Source organism: Delphinapterus leucas, chromosome 4, assembly GCF_059928025.1.
Source record: "Delphinapterus leucas isolate spDelLeu-1000000601 "Yukka" chromosome 4, BTC_Dleu_Yukka2, whole genome shotgun sequence".
In the NCBI taxonomy this organism is placed as follows: domain Eukaryota; kingdom Metazoa; phylum Chordata; class Mammalia; order Artiodactyla; family Monodontidae; genus Delphinapterus; species Delphinapterus leucas.
In genome coordinates, this window is record NC_143132.1 from 71,839,672 (window position 1) to 71,859,473 (window position 19,802).

Below are 19,802 nucleotides of genomic sequence, written 5' to 3' on the forward strand. Positions count from 1 at the left end.
AAGTAAGCTACAAACATTTCTAACATACATAACCAAAAATTATCTGTATATAAAATATATATTATAGTTTGTTAAGCCATTTACATATGTTATGCATTCTATTTTGAGAATATATTTTACAGTAAAAAAAAAAAATCAAGAATGACAAACTGTAGATTTGGAGCTGGACTGAACTGGCTCTGTGACTAAGTGACTTAATCTCTCCAACCTCAGTTTTGTCATGTTATGAGTGACTGTAATAATAGTTACTTCCCCGTAGGGCTCTCAGAGCCAAGTATGAGTAAGCAAACGCCTGATATATGGCAAGAGTGCAACAAACGGTTAATGATTATAACCGTAAATAAATAGTGTCAGAGCAGGGTCGGAATCAAATTCGGCTCCTTAAATCATCCTGATCTAAAACAGGACTGTTTCTAGAACACGTGGTTGGACTTAAATGGCCTTGGCTGTGGAGGGAAGGGAAAACAGATACTGATGGATAGAACCTGTCCACTAGGCTGCCTCTTACAAAGCCAATGGCATAAGCTCCCGGTTATTTCTCCTGTTCTTCCCATTCACTGGCTCTGAGGCAGGCACCATTTACAGCAAACATCACCTCCCACAATGAGTCCCTGCACAGAGCCACCCACCGGCCTGTCTGGGAGTCGGGGTGGGGCATGTGGACTGGATTCTGGGTCTGGACACCTGGGAGGAGAAAGCATCTCAATTAAGACCCATTCCAGGAACGAATTTCCATCCCGAGGCTCTCTGTTCACCAAAAATACTCCTTAGTAGTGAATAACCTCCTTACATTTTTAAATAGGAGAAACCAATTTCTAAAACTCACTATAACCCCGACTCAGCAGCACTGAAAGTAAGAACTCTTACTCTGAACAGGTTGAGCTTCTGAGAGAAATTCCTCCAAATTATTGGTCCATTCTTAAATTGTCTATTTTGTTCATCATCACACTTAGAAATGTCAAGTAAGGAAAAAAAAAAGAAGAAAGGCATGACTAAGCCTGGCTTCAATCCTGATGACTGAGACAATCTCAACAGGGCCAGGCCAGTTGAGAAAGCCCAGGACTCCAGGGGGCACTTCTCCATGGAAGGACCAGAATCCAAAGTGCCCCTTCCCTGCTGGGACTGTGGAGCCAGGAGTTCCCTCCTCTGGAGCCTTTAATAAAAAGCTCAGCACTCAGTGGCTGGGGGTGGATGGAGAGTGGTGCCCTGTAGAGGCTGGAACAAATGAACTCTGTGGAATGAGCAGAGACAGCCCCATTCACACCATAAATAAGCCCCTTCTTATCTGATCCTATGTCCAAATTTTTTATTCCAAAAGTATAGTCACCATGTCCCTTTTATTCTAGGACTTTTGAGGAGTTGTTTGTTAGTGTAATGAGAGCTTAGGTCAAGGAAATTTGGTTTCTCTCCAAAACATTGAGGGAAAAATAGGCTTATTGTAAATGGCCCAAGCAACTCTGGCCCAAAGGGCACAGGCCATGCAGTCCTAGTGCCCTATGGCCCCCAGTGGGGACAGCATCGTTCTCCACATTGTCCCATCCTCACAGTCAAGGGCCCAGAGAATTGGGTAGGATCAGCAGAACCTGGGAGTGGGGGCCACTCTGGATCTGCTGGGCTGTAGCTTGGCATGGGCTTCAGCTGGGGCCAGGGAGGCCCAAAGACGAAGCTCAAGCAAGTGTTTTCCCTCTCTTACCCTTGCAGCCCTCACTCTAACTTCTACCTTGGTTCCCAGCCCAGGCAGGCCCCGGACAGACCAAGGGTCGGACATGTGCCAGGCAGAAGGTCTCCCATGGTGGCAGCTGACAGGGAGCCAGCCAGGACGTCAAGGAGAGAAAGCTCCAATTTCTCAAAATCCACTCGCAAATGACAGCAAACGATGGCGGGGCTTCCGCGGGGAATTTCATCAGAGGAAGTTGATCCACAGAGGCATGGGTTGGTAGCTTCCTTCCTATGAGCCTCTGCTCTCATTTTGCCACTCTTCCAGTTTTTATCTAAACCACAAAGCATTTCCTTCAATGCCATGGAAAGAATCTGCTGTATCAGGAAAATATATTGCAATACCATTCCCAGCATTAACACATCTGTTTTTTCTAGATCTGTATTTATCTCTCAGCCATGTCATTAAAATAGGACCTGAAGAATTATCCTCACACTCCAGAGACCTAGCCCTGGTTCTCAACCAGCTGGCTTTAACACAAGCACCAAGTGGTGCCCCAAAGACAGAACAATAATTTAGGTTCAAACTCTGACGTTTCGTGCAAGTACAGGCAAAATCTGGAACTTCCATCAGAATATCTGTAGAATTATTCCTCATATTGTTCCCACTGGATTCTTTCCTTGATGGTTAAATTTGGAAGTGATTCCCACAGGGCAATATTCAAAGATAAACTAATCTGTACTTTCATCCTTCCTCACTTTGAAAAGTGTTTGCTGTTCAGTAGAAGTATAATGCAATTCACATGTGTAATTTAAAATCTTCTAGTAGCCACATTTAAAATTAAAAAAGGAACAGGTGAAGTGAATTTTAATAAAGTATGTTATTTTACCCAACATATCCAAAATTTTATAATTTCAACATGTAATCAACAGAATATCAATGAGCTATTTTACATTTTTTTCATATGAAGTCTCAAAATCTGGTATGTATTTTATACTTGCAGCATCTCAGTTCAGAGTAGCCACATTTCAAATGTTCAGAGCCACATGTGGCTAATGGTTGCCATGTTGGACAGTGCAGATTAGAGCATCAAGTCTGAATTTCACAGCTTGACCTTCCAAGTCCTTCTTAACTTGACCTCCATTTACGAATTCAGGCATATCTACCCTTACTCCTGAACAGAGAGAAGGGATCTTAGAGAACTTCCTTCATTTTACATCTAATCCCATATGAGCCCAGACATGGAAAGTGACCTCCTTGAGGTCGTTCAAATATTTAGTAGCAACACCAAAGCTTTTCTGACTTCTAAAGCAAGTGGAACCATTTGCGCCAGTTAAGTAAAATACAGTCTATGATAAAGACCTAAATGTAAGGCCGGATACTATAAAACTCTTAGAGGAAAATAGGCAGAACACTTTCTGACATAAATCGCAGCAATATTTTTTGATCCACCTCCTAGAGTAATGAAAATAAAAACAAAAATAAATAAATGGGACCTAATTAAACTTAAAAGCTTTTTCACAGCAAAGGAAACTATAAACAAAATGAAAAGACAACCCTCACAATGGGAGAAAATATTTGCAATCAAAGCGACCAACAAGGGATTAATCTCCAAAGTATACAAACAGCTCATTCAGCTCAATATAAAAAAAACCCCAAACAACCCAATCAAAAAATGGGCAGAAGATCTAAACAGACATTTCTCCAAAGAAGACACACAGATGGCCAAAAAGCACATGAAAAGATGCTCAACATCACTAATTATTAGAGAAATGCAAATCAAAACTGCAATGAGGTATCACATCACACAGGTCAGAATGGGCATCATCAAAAAATTTACAAACAATAAATGCTGGAGATGGTGTGGAGAAAAGGGAACCCTCCTGCACTGTTGGTGGGAATGTAAATTGATACAACCATTATGAAGAACAGTATGGAGGTTCATTAAAAAACTAAATATAGAATTACCATATGATCCAGCAATCCCACTCCTGGGCTTATATCCGGAAAAACTGTAATTCGAAAAGATACATGCACCCCAATGTTCATTGCAGCACTTTATACAACAGCCAAGACATGGAAGCAACCTAAATGTCCGTCGACAGAAGAGTGGATAAAGAAGATGTGGTACATATATGCAATGGAACATTACTCAGCCATAAAAAAGGATGAAATAATGCCATTTGCAGCAACATGGAGGGGCCTAGAGATTGTCATACTGAGTGAAGTACGTCAGACAGAGACGAATATCATATGATATTGTTTGTATGTGGAATCTGAAAAAATGACACAAATGAACTTATTTACAAAATAGAGTCACAGATGTAGAAAACAAACTTATGGTTACCAGGTGGGAAAGGTGGGGAGGGATAAATTGGGAGATTGGGATTGACATTTATATACTGCTATATATAAAATGGATAATTAATAACTCTATAGCACAGGGAACTCTACTCAATACTCTGTAATGACCTATATGGGAAAAGAATCTAAAAAAGAGTGGTTATATGTATATGTATATGTATAACCGATTCACTTTACTGTACACCTGAAACTAACACAACATTGTAAATCAGCTATAATCCAATAAAAATTTTTTTAAAAAAGGAAAAAAAACACAGTCTATAAAAAATGTTACTGGAGAGGATTACTGGATGAATGGTTCCTTCTCTGCTTTGCTGAGGGTTTTTAGTTGACCCCAAGTTCTTGGCATTAGTCATCCCCACAGCCAGCCCCATGACTGTCTCAGTGGCAGGGTGCACTGACCTTTGGATGGTTATTGGGAAAGTTGCCTCAAGCTCTACATGCCACAGGAGTTTGTATACGATCCCCCTAGGGCAAAGCTAGCGGCTCCACAGAAGATGCATCACCAATTCCCTGCTCCAGGTAAACTCAAGGCAAGGTCAGTGTCTCCCACATGCCCCCACCTGTTGGACCCAAACCAGAGACAGGGAAATGGAAGTGACCTCAATATTTGCAGAAAGCCAGAGTCAGGATGAACAGGCCCTGGGGCCAGGCATCTCCAGCAGCTCCAGAAGCCCTGGTCTCAGGACCAGGAGGGCCAGCGGGGCCCTGGCCACAAAGAGGCCGAGGCCCCTCCACTTGGAGATGCCTTTAGTGCTCATTTCAGTGACCAATCCCAGTGCTCACCTGAATCCCCTGGGGATCTTGTTAGAATGAGGATTCTGCCTCAGTAGGTTTGGGGTGGGGCCTCAGATTCAGCCTTCCTAACCGTCTCCCAGATAATGGTTACCACTGGTCCAGGGACCACCCTTAATAGCAGGAGCCTATCCCTGGCTACCCGCAGGTGAGTGGTCAGTGACTAAGGAGGCCCAGTCAGGCTGGCTGCAGCTGGGCTATTTCTCCTCACCCAGATTTTGGAACTCATAAAGACAGCTAACACCAACAAAGTACAACCACCACTCTTCACCATTAACGCTAACTCAACAAATCTTCACAACAGCTCTATCAGCTGGTGACTGTGATTATCATCCCTAGTTACAGATGAGGAAACCAAAACAAGAAAGGTTAGGTGACTTGCCCACAGCTGGTAAATGAAACTGGGGTTTAAGCCCAGGCGCTCTGGGTAGCTCTGCTCTCTCGAAGACTCAGGCTGTTGTGTGTTGTCTCAGCTGGGCAGTGACAGACACATCTGCCGTGTACTAGCAAAAAGCCTTTCGAACTGTCATGAACTCTCCAAAGTTTGTTTCAAAATACCTGTAAGCCTTCCCCTCGCCAGCCTTGGGCCATAACATACTTCTTTTATCTTCAAACAAGTTCAAAGCTTGTTTGTAGTTTTTTGAATAAAAGTTTAGTTCCTTAGGAATTCTGAAAGGGTATTAAAAGTAATCAGTATGAGCTGAAGGAATTTTATCTTTAACTTCCTCACGCTGGGGGACAGGCCCTATTCATATGCTTCAAACGTTGTTGATCCGTCTTCTCTGTTTGCTGTGTCATCCTGTTGGGCCCGGGTTTCTCGTTTGTTCTCTTTTGATCTGCCGCCATGTGTCGCTAGGAGAGGAGCTGAGGGGTGCTGGGGCTGAGTGCTAATCCAAGGACCAGGCCTGCTCTGCTTCCAGGTAGCTGTGTGGTCTGCTCAGCCCACATCCCTGCTCAAGGCTCAGTTTCCTCATTCGTGTCATGAAGCGTCTGGCCAGATGCTCTGAAGTGCTAGCACGCGGGCAGGTTCTTTTTGAGGGCTCCTGATCTTTGTCAGGCTTTCTCCAGCAGCTGCTGGCTTTCCGTGTGATTGACTGTTCCCAGCCTCAGGGTGACTGGTTCCTACAAAACAGAGTCCCTTCGAGAAGGTCCGAAACAAAGGTGAGAAATTCTTTGGCAAAAAACCTTAACACTGATTCTGGCTCCCTCTCAGTGGTCTGGGTCCCTTCGACCGTCCTCAACATTCACCCGGCCTCACGGATCCCAATCACCTGGATGTCTTGTAACCTGCTTGACTTCCTCCTGCTCCCACTCCTAGCCCCTTGCTTAAATCCCCTCACTGGCTCCCTACTGCCCACTCAGCCAAGTCCAGACTTCTTATTCTGACTCCTGGTCCCTTGTGCTCTGTTCATGTTCCACCAGATGCCTTCTCACCTCTCAGCAATCTGTGAGTGGCCCCTCTAACCTGCATCCTCCTTCTTGCCTCCATGCCTTTTCACATGTTATTCCACTGCCTGGCATGCCCTTCCTTCCCCTGCCTGCCTAGCAAACTCCTCTTCATCCTTCAAGACCCTCTTCAGGGTTGTTTTCTGAGAAGCTTTTTATGATCCATCTGGATAAAACATCAGCCATCCTTTGTGCTTCTACTGTATCCCATCCCACAATGAGCTTCCATTTTATCAGTTTGAATGCATTCAGGTGCAAGTAACAGAATACCTGATTAACAGTGACTTAAACAATAGAAACATTTCATTATCTCTCAGACAACTGATGGTGCACTCTTCAGGGTTGGTTCAGCAGTTCACCTCTGTCATCAAGGACCTAGGCCCTTTCTCTTCCATCACCCTCAGCATTTTCGGTGTGTTTTGCCTCACGGCCACAAGACAGTGGCCGTAGCTCCAGGTATCACATCATCACACCTCAGCATCGAGAAGGAAGAAAGAGGGTAGGAAAAAAATGAACCTTTCATTCCTACGCTCACTCTTGGCCTGCTGATACCTGTCCTTTCCTACCCCTGGTCCCTACACTCTATCAGATGCTCCAATTAACTACTCAAATTAACTACTCAAATTAACCAGACACCTTTAAATAGTCACACTCAGGACCTGACTCTCAAGTACCTGAGGTCAAATACCTCTTGTTCTTAAAAAACAAAATCAGTCTCACAGTCTGAAAATCTTGAAAGGTTTGACTGTCTGAACATTTATTCACTTTTGAATAGTTCTGTAGCATGTGTGGCTTCTATTGTGAGCCATCTCAAATACGTTTTAGAAGTAGGTGTGGTATAAATAATAAATAAATGAGTGAATATCTGGAAGTGTGACTGTTTTTATTTAGTCTTGGGAAAATGTGGTAACCACTGCGATAAGCCCTTCCGGCTAAGAGTAAACAGGATGGCCTGATCTCTGTCTAGAATATAAAAGCTGCAAGTTAATATAAGGTGGTAAGGTCAGCAGTGGGTGGAGGTGGGGGGCATTTGAGACTTGACCTTGCTTTTTGGTACAGCTCATTGAATGCATAGTGTGTGAACTTTGGAGAGGGATAAGGTCTGAGGCCTCATCACTGACTTCATAGCAATGGCCTGTGTAATGGAAGGATCCCTCTCTCTGGGTCTCAGTTTCCTAAGCGTATGACAAGGAGTTTGGGCCATAAGGCCTCAAAGGGCCCTTCTAACTTGGCTGCTCTATGTGTATTGGGGAGGGGGGTTGATGAGGTGCCTCCCTGGGGATGGAATTGTCCATTGGGGGGTAGTGGGAACAGGCAGTGGAACCCCTGACTACTTTGTCTCTCAACCACTGTGGCCTTATCTTCCCACAGGACCCGGGAAGAGGGTTCATCATCCCCCACCTGCCTTGGAAGAATACAGTTCCCACATTTGAGGCTATTCTCTCCTCCTCAGGAGGCTCAGTGACAAAGTCGCCGACAATCCTCTCTGTGCTCGCAGCTTGGGGACTGCCCCCTCCAGGCTCCAAGCAGCTCAGGGGTCACGCCATGCCCCACCCACACCCCCAGCTTCAACCAGGACCAGGCAGGCCGAGAGGGAGGGAAAGGGTGCGAAGGGGGGATGCCAGGGGCGGTGGACACCTCTCAGATGCCTGGGGGATGTGAGCGGGCCCCTGACTGCAGAGAGAGCAGGACTGGAGCCAGAAGCACGGTGCCCTGGGCGGCAGGAGGGGCTCCCGTTTCCCTGGAATCTCTGTGGCTGCCTCCTCGGGCACAGTAGGGCCTGACTTGCTGAACTGAAGCAGGAAGAGAAGGGAAGGGCTGGGAGAAGTACCCTTCGTGACGTTCCGTCTCCTCACCTTACCTGCCTCGCCTCACCTCACCTCGGGTGTGCCTATCAGCAGCGTGGCTTTGCCAGACGGATTGAAGGGCAGCCAGGAATGGCTCCTCATTGCCTCTGGCCTGGGCCCTTCCCTTCCACAGTCACAGAGGAGGGGGCCCACCTTGGCCTAGCCTCCAGGAATCAAAGTCCTTCACCACTATTCTTGGACGTACCTGGAATTCGGGTCGATACCAAGTGGCGGGCTGAGTTTTCCTCTCTTTGCCTCTCCGGGCTGAGGCATTAGCTTGTGGCTCCTAAAGGGCGGAATACTCAGTGATAGAATAACTTCCAGCCTTCTGTTGTAGAGTACTCTGCAGTTTATACAGCGCCTACGTACTTCTGATTTCATTCAGTTGCTACAGCAAGTCGGCAAGATGCCTACCATAAGCATTGTCTCCATTTTACAGCTGAGAAAATCAAGGCTCAAAGAGAATATCCATCTTCTGTTCTTGCTGTGACAAATCAACACAAACTGAGCAGCTTAATAACACGCATCATCTCACCATTCTGTAGCTCAGCAGTGCGGGCACAGCCAGGCACAGCACGGCTCAGCTGGTCCTCTGCTTTGGGTTTCGCGACATCGAAATCAAGGTGTCGTTAGGGCTGTGCTCCTTTCTGGAGGTCTGAAGATGAATCTGCGACATTGAAATCAAGGTGTCGGCAGTGCTGTGCTCCTTTCTGGAGGTCTGAAGACGAATCTGCATCCAAGCTCATGCAGGTTGTTGGCAGAATTGAATTCCATGCAGTGTAGGATGAGGTACCAGTTGGCTGTCAGCGGGGAGCCCGTCTCAGCTTCTAGAGACTGCCTGTACTCCTCATGCAGCTCCCTTCCGCCATCTTCAAAGCCAGTGGTGGTTGAGTTCCTTTCATGTTTTGAGTCTCTCAGAGCTCCTCTTGTGACTAATCTCTCTTCTGCCTTGAGCCAGAGAAAGCTCTCTGCTGTTGAGGGCCCATGTGACTAGACTGGGCCCACAGGGATAATCCAGGACAATCTCCCCATCTCTACGTCTGGAAACCTCATCACACAATCTCCCCATCTCTAGGTCTGGAAACTTCATCACATCTGCAAAGTCACCTTTGCCATGGCCATGTAATGTACGACCTTCACAGTCCTGGAGATCATGGCACGGGCATCCTTGGGGACCATTATTCTGCCTCCCACAGAGAGGTTTTGAAACCTATCACTCAGCTAGGAAGTGGTAGAGGTAGAACCTGAATCCACATCTCCCAGCTGCACGATGTGTACTCTTTCCACCACATCTCAGCTGCCTCAGGAACTTCCGGGTCATCATTTAATTCATCCCATTTCTTTCTGGTAAACCAGAGGCTGGAGGAGAGATTTCATCCTTGCATAACAGAGCCTGGGGAGAAATGTGGGAAGCTGAGGAAGGTGGACCCTGGCCTCGGGCCAGCTCAGTGGGATAAGGGGGTGGGTTCCTGGGCCTGTGTAGACTAGGCTGGTGGGGCCCATCTGGGGACCCTGGCAGCAATGGGTTATCGCAAGAAGACTGGATGGGGAGGAAAGAGATGGGGACTCTCCAGGGTCCCACAGGCTGACTGAGCCACACAAATGGCCAACATCCAAGTCAGGAGGTGGGAACAGCCTGCTCCCAAGTCAGAGACTCAGCAACGGTCAAGCTCTGGAAACCAGTCAGAACCTCTAGCTTTCTCTGTGTGAATTACCCAGCAGCAAAACCAAGCAAAACTGGAGTGGTCTCGTTGGGCCTGTGAGGGAGACCCTGGGAAGTTTGGGTAGAGCCAGAACCAGACAATGGAAATGGCGTGGTGCCTGTCATGTGAAACAAAGGATATGGCAATGTTATTGGTGTTCCTTTGTGCAGGGTGCTGTCTTGATTTTGTTAATAAACAAAAACATACTGTAATAGGGGCTTTCATAGTCTTAATTCCAACTTGATGTCCTTCGCCTCCAAGTGCCCTTCCCCATAAGTTTAGTCCACAGCCAAGGAAATCTGCTTCCTTGTGGGGTTTCAGGACAGCACCCACCGAGGGGAAGAGGCACCTGAGTCTCTACAGGTGCTCCAGTCAGAGGTCCACCAGCACCAGCCAAGCCCTGCCTGGGGAGCTGAGCCCCAGGGTGAGGCTGCGAGGTGCTTTCCCAGGGACCTGGGGAGACTGCATGCTTGATGGTAAATGAAGAGATCAGGACCCCACAGGGTGATGCCATTTACGCCTATGTCTATGCACTGAAGTGGGGAAGGAAGTCTACTAAAAAAATTAGTGGCTATATTCCAGGGCACGGGTTTATCGGTGATAACTTTCTTCCTTATAATTCAGATATATTCCAAGCATATGTATTGTTATATCTTTCAAGGATTCTACAATGAGCAGAAAACAATGAAAATATTATATTTGTAATAATAGTGGCAGAAAGCTTAATTAGGTGTATGGAAGAACACCCTGAGTGGGATTGACAGGAAAGGGGTCCCCAGGGAGGAGGCTCTGCCACCCCTCTGTGTGTGTGAGGATCAGACACCCCAGTGCCTAGAAGGGAGCTGGCACTTGCTTGGGGTCCTGGGATGGAGCCGTTGACCTCTACCTCACACTGGACCGGGACCCTGTGGCCCTGAAATCAACTTTGCATCCTAGCCCCATGATCCCTGCACCTGGCAGGCTAAGCCTTCAGTGTACTGAATGAACACTAAGCCTATTAGAGTTAGTTGATTGGGTTTCAATACCATCCACGTTCAGGGAGGATTTGGTTTCCTCTGAGGATGGATGAGAACTGAAGTTCCTCCCCTGAGGATATTGCTCCCTGAGATCGCATATGCTTTTCCCTTTATTCAGCTCACACCTGTCAGGTCATATCGCCTAAACCCTACCTCCAGAGTACAGCCTAGAGTGTATTTAGCTTTCTTTTCATTTTCATTGTCCAAGTATTTATATTTATTGCAGAAATTCTAAGAAAAAAATAAGCAAAAAAGTACAGAAATCACTTGTAGGCCCACCAACCAGAGATAACCAATATATTTTTGTCTCATACATAAATATAAAATTGTCAAAATAAAATAATATCAAACATACTGTTTGGGAACACTGTTCTTCATGACATATACTTCTCGAGTACACTTTTGGCGCTATACATATGCAGGGCTACACATATGTTTTAATGCATACGTACTATTCCATTGCATGACTCTATCATTATTTAACCATTACCCTATGGTTGGACAATGCTTTTCCAGCTTTTTGTCATTATCAACAACGCGGGGATGACCATTCTTGTACTCATCTTTGCCTTCATCTTGTCATTATTTGATTAGGCCAAATTATAGGAAATATACTGCTAGTTTGAAGGGAATGCAATCTTTTAAAGCATGTCTCTTTAAAACAGCTGATATCTAAAGCCATGAGTCTTTTTCTTTTTCTCCACAAAGCACAGAAGCTGGAGGTGTTAAGTATTTGCTCAGATGAGCTCTGGGGCCCCTCTAGCTCAGACCCTCTGATTGTCACTCCATAGCCCCAGACACCTCTTTTCTGGGTTTAAAAGGTCTTGAGTGTGTTGGTGACCTCTTGCCAAAGAAGTGCATTCCTGCCCTTTTCCAAACTGTCCCACAACACAATTTCTCCACCACCTGATCCTCCTCCTGAAATCATTCCCCCCTCCCCCGGCTCTGCTCGGTTCTACAAATGTCGACCACAGTGCTGGCCACACTTTCATTCATTAAGATAATTCAGTAAACAGTGAACATGCATGAGGATTTACTCTGGGCTAAGTCCTGGGAAATAACAGAAGTAAACAAGGGAGGTTCCTGACCTCATGGAAGTTATAAACACTAAGAGAATTTCACTAATATGAAGAAACACCAGAATGACGGGAGAGTGAATGGTCATGAAGAGATGCTATTAATCTCATGGTGCGGCGCATCTTCTCTGAGGAGGGGATACTTGAATGGAGAGAGTATTTCATTATACTTCTCTGTTAATATGTCCTCCCCCCTTTGTTAGATGGGGATCGAGCCTTACTATGCTGTCCCAGAGGTAGCACAGTGCCTAGCTCAGGGAGAGTGCTTGGTAGACATGCATGGAATGAATGAATGAATGAATGAACGAATGAATGAATGCACAGGCGAGTCAGTGGAGCTGATGGTCCCACCATCCTCTGCTCTGTTCACATGCATGTGGAGCTCTGAGCCCAGAACCAGGGAGGTGGGCTCCTCCCCAGGGTGCCTCTCATTGTTACCTACAAATGACTAGGAGATCAGAGAGGTTAAGGAGCTCACTCCACTGCACAGCAAGCCACGGGGCAGAGCTGCCCAGAGAAGCCAGCACAGTGGAGCGCACAGAAGCTAGCAGCAGCAGCTTGGCTTTGGCTCTGCTCCATACCCTGTGACCTTGGGCAAGTTATCAAACTCTCTATGAGACCGTTTTTAAATCTAGAAAATGGAGATAGCAGCACCTACCTCACCAAGCAGTTGTGAGGATTAAATTGAGATAAAGCTTGTAAAGAGCTTGGCAGGGAGGCGGACTCAGCAAAGGGGAGCGCCCGGGCACCAGGGCCTGCTCGTGGCTGAGATGAAGTTTACCTAGCTGGCTCCCTTCAGGACTCTCCCAGGGTGTGGACAGCAAGGGCTGGCAGGACGGGGGACGTGGGCAAGACTTCCAGAGAGGAGGAGATAGCATGGGAGCATATTTCCCACATCATTCCACATTTTAACCCATATCCTGACCTCTCTTTAAAAAGAATTATTGTAAAAACAATACAAAGATGTTAAAGGAAAAATAAATCACCTTATAGGATCTCAGCGTTCTAACCCAATGATGTTCTTTCTGTCTAGTCTTTCCTGTTCATCTAAATACATACATATTTGATATCACTGCACTTGTAATCTGTTTTATATTTTTCACATCACTTAACATTTCATCATAAATGCTCTTTCATAATGCTACAGTCTTCACACATAGAATTTTTAATGGCAGGCTGATCGTCCATCAGGTTGATGAACCATTATTTATTTATTCATTTTCTTATTGCTGAATATTTAGTTTGCTTCTTTTTGCAGCTAAAGATAAATACATATTTGTTTATAGCCTTCCTGTTTTGTTTTGTTTTAAATTTTTATTGGAGTATAGCTGATTTACAATGTTGTGTTGTAAAGCGACTCTGTACAGGTGTACAGCAAAGTGACTCTGTTATACATATACATATATCCACTGTTTTTTAGATTCTTTTCCTATATAGGCCATTACAGAGTACTGAGTAGAATTCCCTGTGCTATATATACAGTAGGTTCTTGTTAGTTATCTATTTTATTTACAGTAGTGTGTATATGGCAAACCCAATCTCCCAATTTATCCCTCCCTTGTTTATACCTTTTTAATCCTTTATGGCTCTGTTGTTCCCCAGTGTAACAATCTTCACTTTTCTAGCAGTGTGTGAGCGGGTCTCCACCAGCTCTGCAGAGAGCTTTAGTGCTGGTGTTAATATGACTGAATATGGTTAACTAAATCTGGTACAGCATGGTGCTTATTTACTGTTTAATTTCCTCTTGAAAGAAATTTAGTTCATATTCCTTGCTTATTATCAGTATTGATTAGTTATTTATGAACCTAATTTTTTGTCTTATTTGCTGCAAGATTCTTCTCCAGTTTGTCATCTATTCATTTTCCTTTCAAAATTACACTTAAGGGGCTTCCCTGGTGGCGCAGTGGTTGAGAGCCCACCTGCCGATGCAGGGGACACGGGTTCGTGCCCCGGTCTGGGAAGATCCCACATGCCGCGGAGCGGCTGGGCCCGTGAGAAAAGCCTGTGCTCCGCAACGGCAGAGGCCACAACAGTGAGAGGCCCGCGTACCGCAAAAAAAAAATTACACTTAAAAAAGAATTATAAAAGCAATACATGTTCATGGTAAACAATTTGAAAAACAAAGTATTAAAATCTATGTTATCATTTAGAATTAATCTTTATTATCCTGTTTCAAAACCAAGTGTAAAAAGATATTTTTGAATCTATTGGGAAATGAGAATATGGACTGGTTATTAGATGACATTAAGGGATTATTGTTCATTTTATGGGGTGTGAAAAAGCAGGGTAAATATGTAATTTTTAGAATGAGCTTATCAGTTAAGATGCTTGCTGGAGCATCAACAGGAAAACTAATGTGAAATCTCAGAGTTGCTTTTTAAAACCCCAAGGCAAAAAAATAAACAAAAAATTGGGGAAAACTAGATAAAACCAAATTAGCAAAACTAAATATTTGCTGAAAGTGAGTGATGGATATATAGGTATTTGTTTTATTATTCTAACTTTGCATATGTTTGAAATTTTCTGCGATGAAAAGTTTAAAAAGTTCAGGAGATCTTCCAGGCCCACTACCTAAAACTCTAACACATCTTCCTTCTCATTTTGTATTTCTCATGCCTGATTTTTGTTTTTTCTCCTTAGCATTTTGTTAGTATCTACCATGCTAACGTTGCTCTTATTTCATCTAGTTAATTTGGCTTATTATCCTTCCCCAACTGAAATGCAACTCTCCCAGAATCTTCATCTGTTTTGTTCACTACTCCTACCATCAACAATGCCTGGCTACTCAGATAATTATCGCATGAAAAACAAAGTCACTGTTAACATTTAAAAATTACAGATATTCATTTTAACTTTAAATTTAACAGAAGAAAAAAAGATACTGAGCTTCCCTGGTGGCGCAGTGGTTGAGAGTCCGCCTGCCGATGCATGGGACACGGGTTCGTGCCCCGGTCCGGGAAGACGCCACATGCCGTGGAGCGGCTGGGCCCATGAGCCATGGCCGCTGAGCCTGCGCGTCCAGAGCCTGTGCTCCGCAACCGGAGAGGCCACAGCAGTGAGAGGCCCGCGTACCAGAAATAAAAAAAAAAAAAAAAGATACTGTAGTAGAATGAATTACTGAACATCAGATTATGTTCCTTCCTAAAGGACCCTTTTAAAGTTAAAAAAAAAATGTATATGAAATCATCATGGTTGGAGGCATTAGATTTTTTTTTTAACTGTTCCTTCATTTCTTAATGGGCATAAGTTTAAATTTCTAGGCAACAAAACTTAGTAATTGCTTCATAAACATCAGAATAAATATCACGAATATTTAAGAAACAAACCTTATTTTTTATTTATAAGTATACCAAGAAAAAGTAGAAAACGTAGGGCTACTTTTAGAATGGTCCTCTAGACGAAACAAATAGGGGAAGGCAGATCTGTGAGAAAATATCCTATAAAATATCCTAGCTGAGGGGAGAAAGCCACCCATCATGAAGAAATGATTAGAACTACTACATTTCCTTTGTGATTCTTTTCATTACTTTTTAAAAAAAATTATTTATTTATTTATGGCTGCATTGGGTCTTCATCGCTGCTCATGGGTTTTCTCTAGTTGCGGCGAGAGGGAGCTACCCTTCGTTGCAGTGCGCGGGCTTCTCATTGAGGTGGCTTCTCTTGTTGCAGAGCACAGGCTCTAGGGTGCGTGGGCTTCAGTAGTTGTGGCACACAGTCTCAGTAGTTGTGGCATGCAGGCTCAGTAGTTGTGGCTCATGGGCTAAGTTGCTCCGCGGCATGTGGGATCTTCCTGGACCAGGGCTCGAACCCATGTCCCCTGCATTGGCAGGTGGATTCTTAACCACTGAACCACCAGGGAAGTCCTTCATTACTTTTTAAAGGACTCCATCACAGGCCTTTAATCGCTGGCCAGTCTGGCAACAGATATACCTGGACAGACCTAGTCAAGAGGCAAGAGAAAAATGCCCTCTTGGTTCTCTGTCACCAGCTTCTTCCACCATCTTCCTCTGCCATCCTCACCTTTGCCTGTCTATGTCTTCCCAGTGTGGGTTTTGGCTTTGTCCTCCCTCCTCCCAGCCCACCCTCAGCTCCTTCCCTCATCAGCACGCTGGTTTCCAAGCCTGAGGGTTTGGGCCTACCTGAGAAGCTGTAAAAACACAGGCTCTACCCCTGCCTCCTTAGGCCCCATCTTTGCAGACCCTGACATGTAGGTCTGGGTGGAGGTTGGGAGTTTGTCTTTTCTGAAGCCCTGCCTGTGATTCTAATGAGCAGGTTCAGGGCCTACTCCATCAGTATCTTTCCTTATATATTCCAGAACCTACCATAATGTCTGGCAAATCATAGGTGCTTAACAAATATGTAACAAATTAATGAACTGAAGGAAAAAAAATTTTAAGCCCTTGTATATGTGTACAGAAGTCAGTGTCGCCTCTTGTGATTTTCACAAACATTTTGCGAGGCAGCAAATAAAGTGGATATTATTGTCCCCGTTTCACAGGGGCCAAGAGAGGAGAAGGGACTTCCCCAAGATCACAGCTGGAGGGACCAGAGTCTGCCTCCCTCTGCCAGGACAAGTCCCAGGGGCTTAGGAAGGCGGGCAGAGTTTAAGGAGGGGGAAAAAGGAATTCCCATCCCCATTATTTAGTGGGTTGAGGGGAGTGGAAGAAAGGAGGGGGAAAAAGGAAAAGAAAGAAGAGAAGGGACCAGAAAAGAAGAAGTAGAGGAAGGTCAGAGGTGCCTAGAAGTATGGAAAGGGAACAAGACATCAAAGAACAAAAAGCAAGACCCCAAAACAGACACAGGTAGAGACTGGATGGGATTATGGAGGAGGCGGGGCCAGAGCAGCTTTCTCACAGGGAGACACAGTAGGTTCTAAAGAAAACAGCTCAGGGACTTCGCTGGCGGTCCAGTGGTGAAGGCTCCCCACTTCCACTGCAGGGGGGATGGGTTCGATCCCTGGTTGGGGAACTAAGATCCCGTAGGATGCACAGCGCAGCCAGAAAAAAAAAGAAAGAAAGCTCAGAGGGTGTTAAGCCACAAAACCTATCTCTGGGGAGCAGGCATGTACCACTCGTCCCTGAGTTTGATGTTTCCCTTGGTGTCAGAGCACTGGACCCAAAGTCCCCGTGGAAGACACTTCCTTTTGCTGACTGTGGCTTCTGCCTGCCAGCCTCCTCCTCCAGGGCTGTGTGTTTAGGCAGCTGCATTGCATTTTTAGAACAATTTTTAACTTTGCAGGCTGTACCTGCCGAACCAGAATGTCTGGCCAAGATCAGTTACATAATATCCTCAGACCCTCTGGGTGCCAAAGGCAACTGCAGCTCTGGGCCAAGGCAGGTGTGTGCTGGGCCTAGTCAGAGAGCGCAGGAAGGCAAAGAAGGGTCCCCTTCCCACCCGGAGGCCTGCTGGGAAGGCCTCCCTCTGGAGAGGGAAAGCTGAGTGGGGCCGGCCCCAGTCTGAGTCTTCTATCCAGGAGCCCTTAGAGGGCAGCTTTGTTCTCTTTTATGGCTCCCTGAAGGATTTAGGCTACATCCACCAGAGAACCTCACCACTGAGGATCTGTAAACTATGAACATGTTACCATGAAGGTGTGAATTTTTCTTCTGTACCTTTAAAGATTATCTCTGATAAATAAAGTAGCTCTGTCTGGAGCAAGGGGGTGGACTGCAAGACTCTGCCTGCCTGATGGTTCATAGTATGCTGGGCAGATCCCAGGCCAGGACATCCTGGTCCCAGTACCGAAGTGCTCCACTGAAAACAAGACCAAACCTCAAAAACTGTGTGCAGAAGGAAAAGGAGCTGAGCTCACTGCAGCCCCTCCGGGCTCCGCAGGGCAGGCCTGAGCAGAAGGAAGGAGGAAAGCAGGTAGCCATCAGGGTGGCTGGAACGCATGCTACAGAAAGAGCCTGGAGTCCATGGAGCCCAGAGAGATGGGTGAGAGATGGGATCCCAGCAAGTCAGCATGGGCAGGAGTGATGGGGAGCACCTGGTCCCAGGCCCTCATTTTATAGACAGAAGACTGAAAAGTGACTCACTTGCCCACAGTCAGATAGAGGAAGAGGAGGCGATAAGGCTGTTAGTTCAAAGGCTCAAGGTCTTCCATGAACTTCAGAAGGGCAAAGGTAGGCCTAGCTCTGAAGGCTGCTGGGGTGGGCTGGAGTTCTAAGCCACAGGTGGGCAGCCATCTAAAAGGTACGGAGGGAGAGCCATCGACAGGACTTAGAGATGGGCCTCCTGGGACCAAACCGGGGCCCCAAAATGGCACTGACGTCTCCACCCTGACCTTTCTTCCCAGCCTCCCAAGGTCACCACCCAACCCTGTGAACCTTCCCATAACGCAGGAGCAAGACCCTGCCTGCTCACTGTTTGCCTGCCAGTCAACCGGCTCAGGGCTGGGCAACACCTCCCTCCATTCTCACCCTTTCCTCCTTTCTCCACCTCCTCCATTCACCTGGCTCACAGACAGGCTGAATCCCTTGTCACTGACACTGTAGAGGCCCCATTGGTGACGTTTACCTCGCCCCAGTTCAGCGTCCCCACTTTCACCTGGACAACTGCCGCAGCTTCCTCGCTGTGCCTGGCCTCCCGCCTCTGCTCCTCCAGCCCTCCCACTTACTCAGCACCTAGAGAGTGTCCTGAAACACAAACCTGGTCATCTCACGCCCCTGAAAGCTAGTCATGGTTCCCTGGCGCCTCCAAGATAAGGCACCAACTCCTTGGGAGGGCCTTGCATCTCAGCCCTCTGCTCCATGCTCCGCCGTGTTGCTCCAAGAACCCACTGAGCCTTTCCACAGCTCTGGCTTTTGCACATTTTTTCTTTGCCTGCGATGCTCTTCTACCCCCTGGTCTACCTGGGATATCTCCTACTCATCTTTCACATTTCAACCCAAAGCTTCTTCCTCTGGAAAGCCCTCCTTGATCTCCTCAGGCAGAACCTGCACTCACTTCTCTAGGCACTTACCACCTGTGCTCTAATCACCCATTTGCCTGTTGTGGTAGGTGGCCGCTAGTAGGATGGCTCTCAATGGCCCCTGCCTCTTGGTATTTTTCCATATGCAACACTCCCTTGAGTGTGGACTAGGCTCATTGACTCCCTTCTAATGACAAGAATGTGGCAAAAGTTAAGGGATGTAACTTCTGAGATTGGTTACAAAAGGAATGTCTGTGGCTTCTGACTTGGGCTCTCCGTGTCCGAGCCCTCACTTTGGAGGAAGCACACTGCCATTTTGGAATGGTCCTATGGAGAGGCCCATGCAACAAGGAACAGATGTCTCTGGCTGACTGTCAGTAAGGACTTGAGGTGGGTCTACTGCCACAAGAGTGGGCTGGAAGCAGATTCCCCTCAGTCAGGCCTTTGAGATGATGGCTGCCCTAGTTGTCACTTGATTGGTTTTGGAATGGAGACGCTGAGTTAGAGGAACCTGGCTAAGCTATGTCAGATTCCTGATCCATAGAAACCATGAGATAACAAATGTTTATAGTTTTAAGCCTCTAACTTGGGGGGTAAGTTGTTACACAGTAACCACCTGTGTTCTCCATTGGCCTTGGAGCTCCTTGGGGACTGACTTATTTATCTTTAGATCTGCTGGGGCAGCTCACTGGGGATAATGAGAAGATCCTACAAGCTTTGAAGAAGCAAAACCAAACCAAAACAAAATGACAGGTTTCATACAAAGGATCCAGAATCAGAATGGCATCACATTCTCAATAGCTACTCTGGAAAGCCAGAACACAAGGGAACAAGATCTTCAAAATTCTGAGGGACAATGATATCCAACCTACAGCAATTAAATGTGAGTGTGGGGCTTCCCTGGTGGCGCAGTGGTTGAGAGTCTGCCTGCCGATGCAGGGGACACGGGTTCGTGCCCCGGTCCAGGAAGATCCCACATGCCGCGGAG

General features: G+C 46.2%; 2 protein-coding genes across 3 annotated transcripts in view; both read right to left on the bottom strand.

Annotated features, from left to right (window-relative positions):
- TFRC (transferrin receptor) overlaps window positions 1–19,802 on the bottom strand; it is a 117,823-nt gene that overhangs the window by 52,103 nt on the left and 45,918 nt on the right. The gene's annotated exons all lie outside the window — the stretch shown is intronic.
- Window positions 1–19,802, bottom strand: part of ZDHHC19 (zDHHC palmitoyltransferase 19) — a 68,720-nt gene continuing 48,918 nt past the window's right edge. Inside the window, exon 8 of the mRNA XM_089910038.1 lies at window positions 1–19,802. This exon is cut by the window's right edge and continues 38,631 nt beyond it. The gene's annotated coding sequence lies outside the window, so the exon portion shown is untranslated.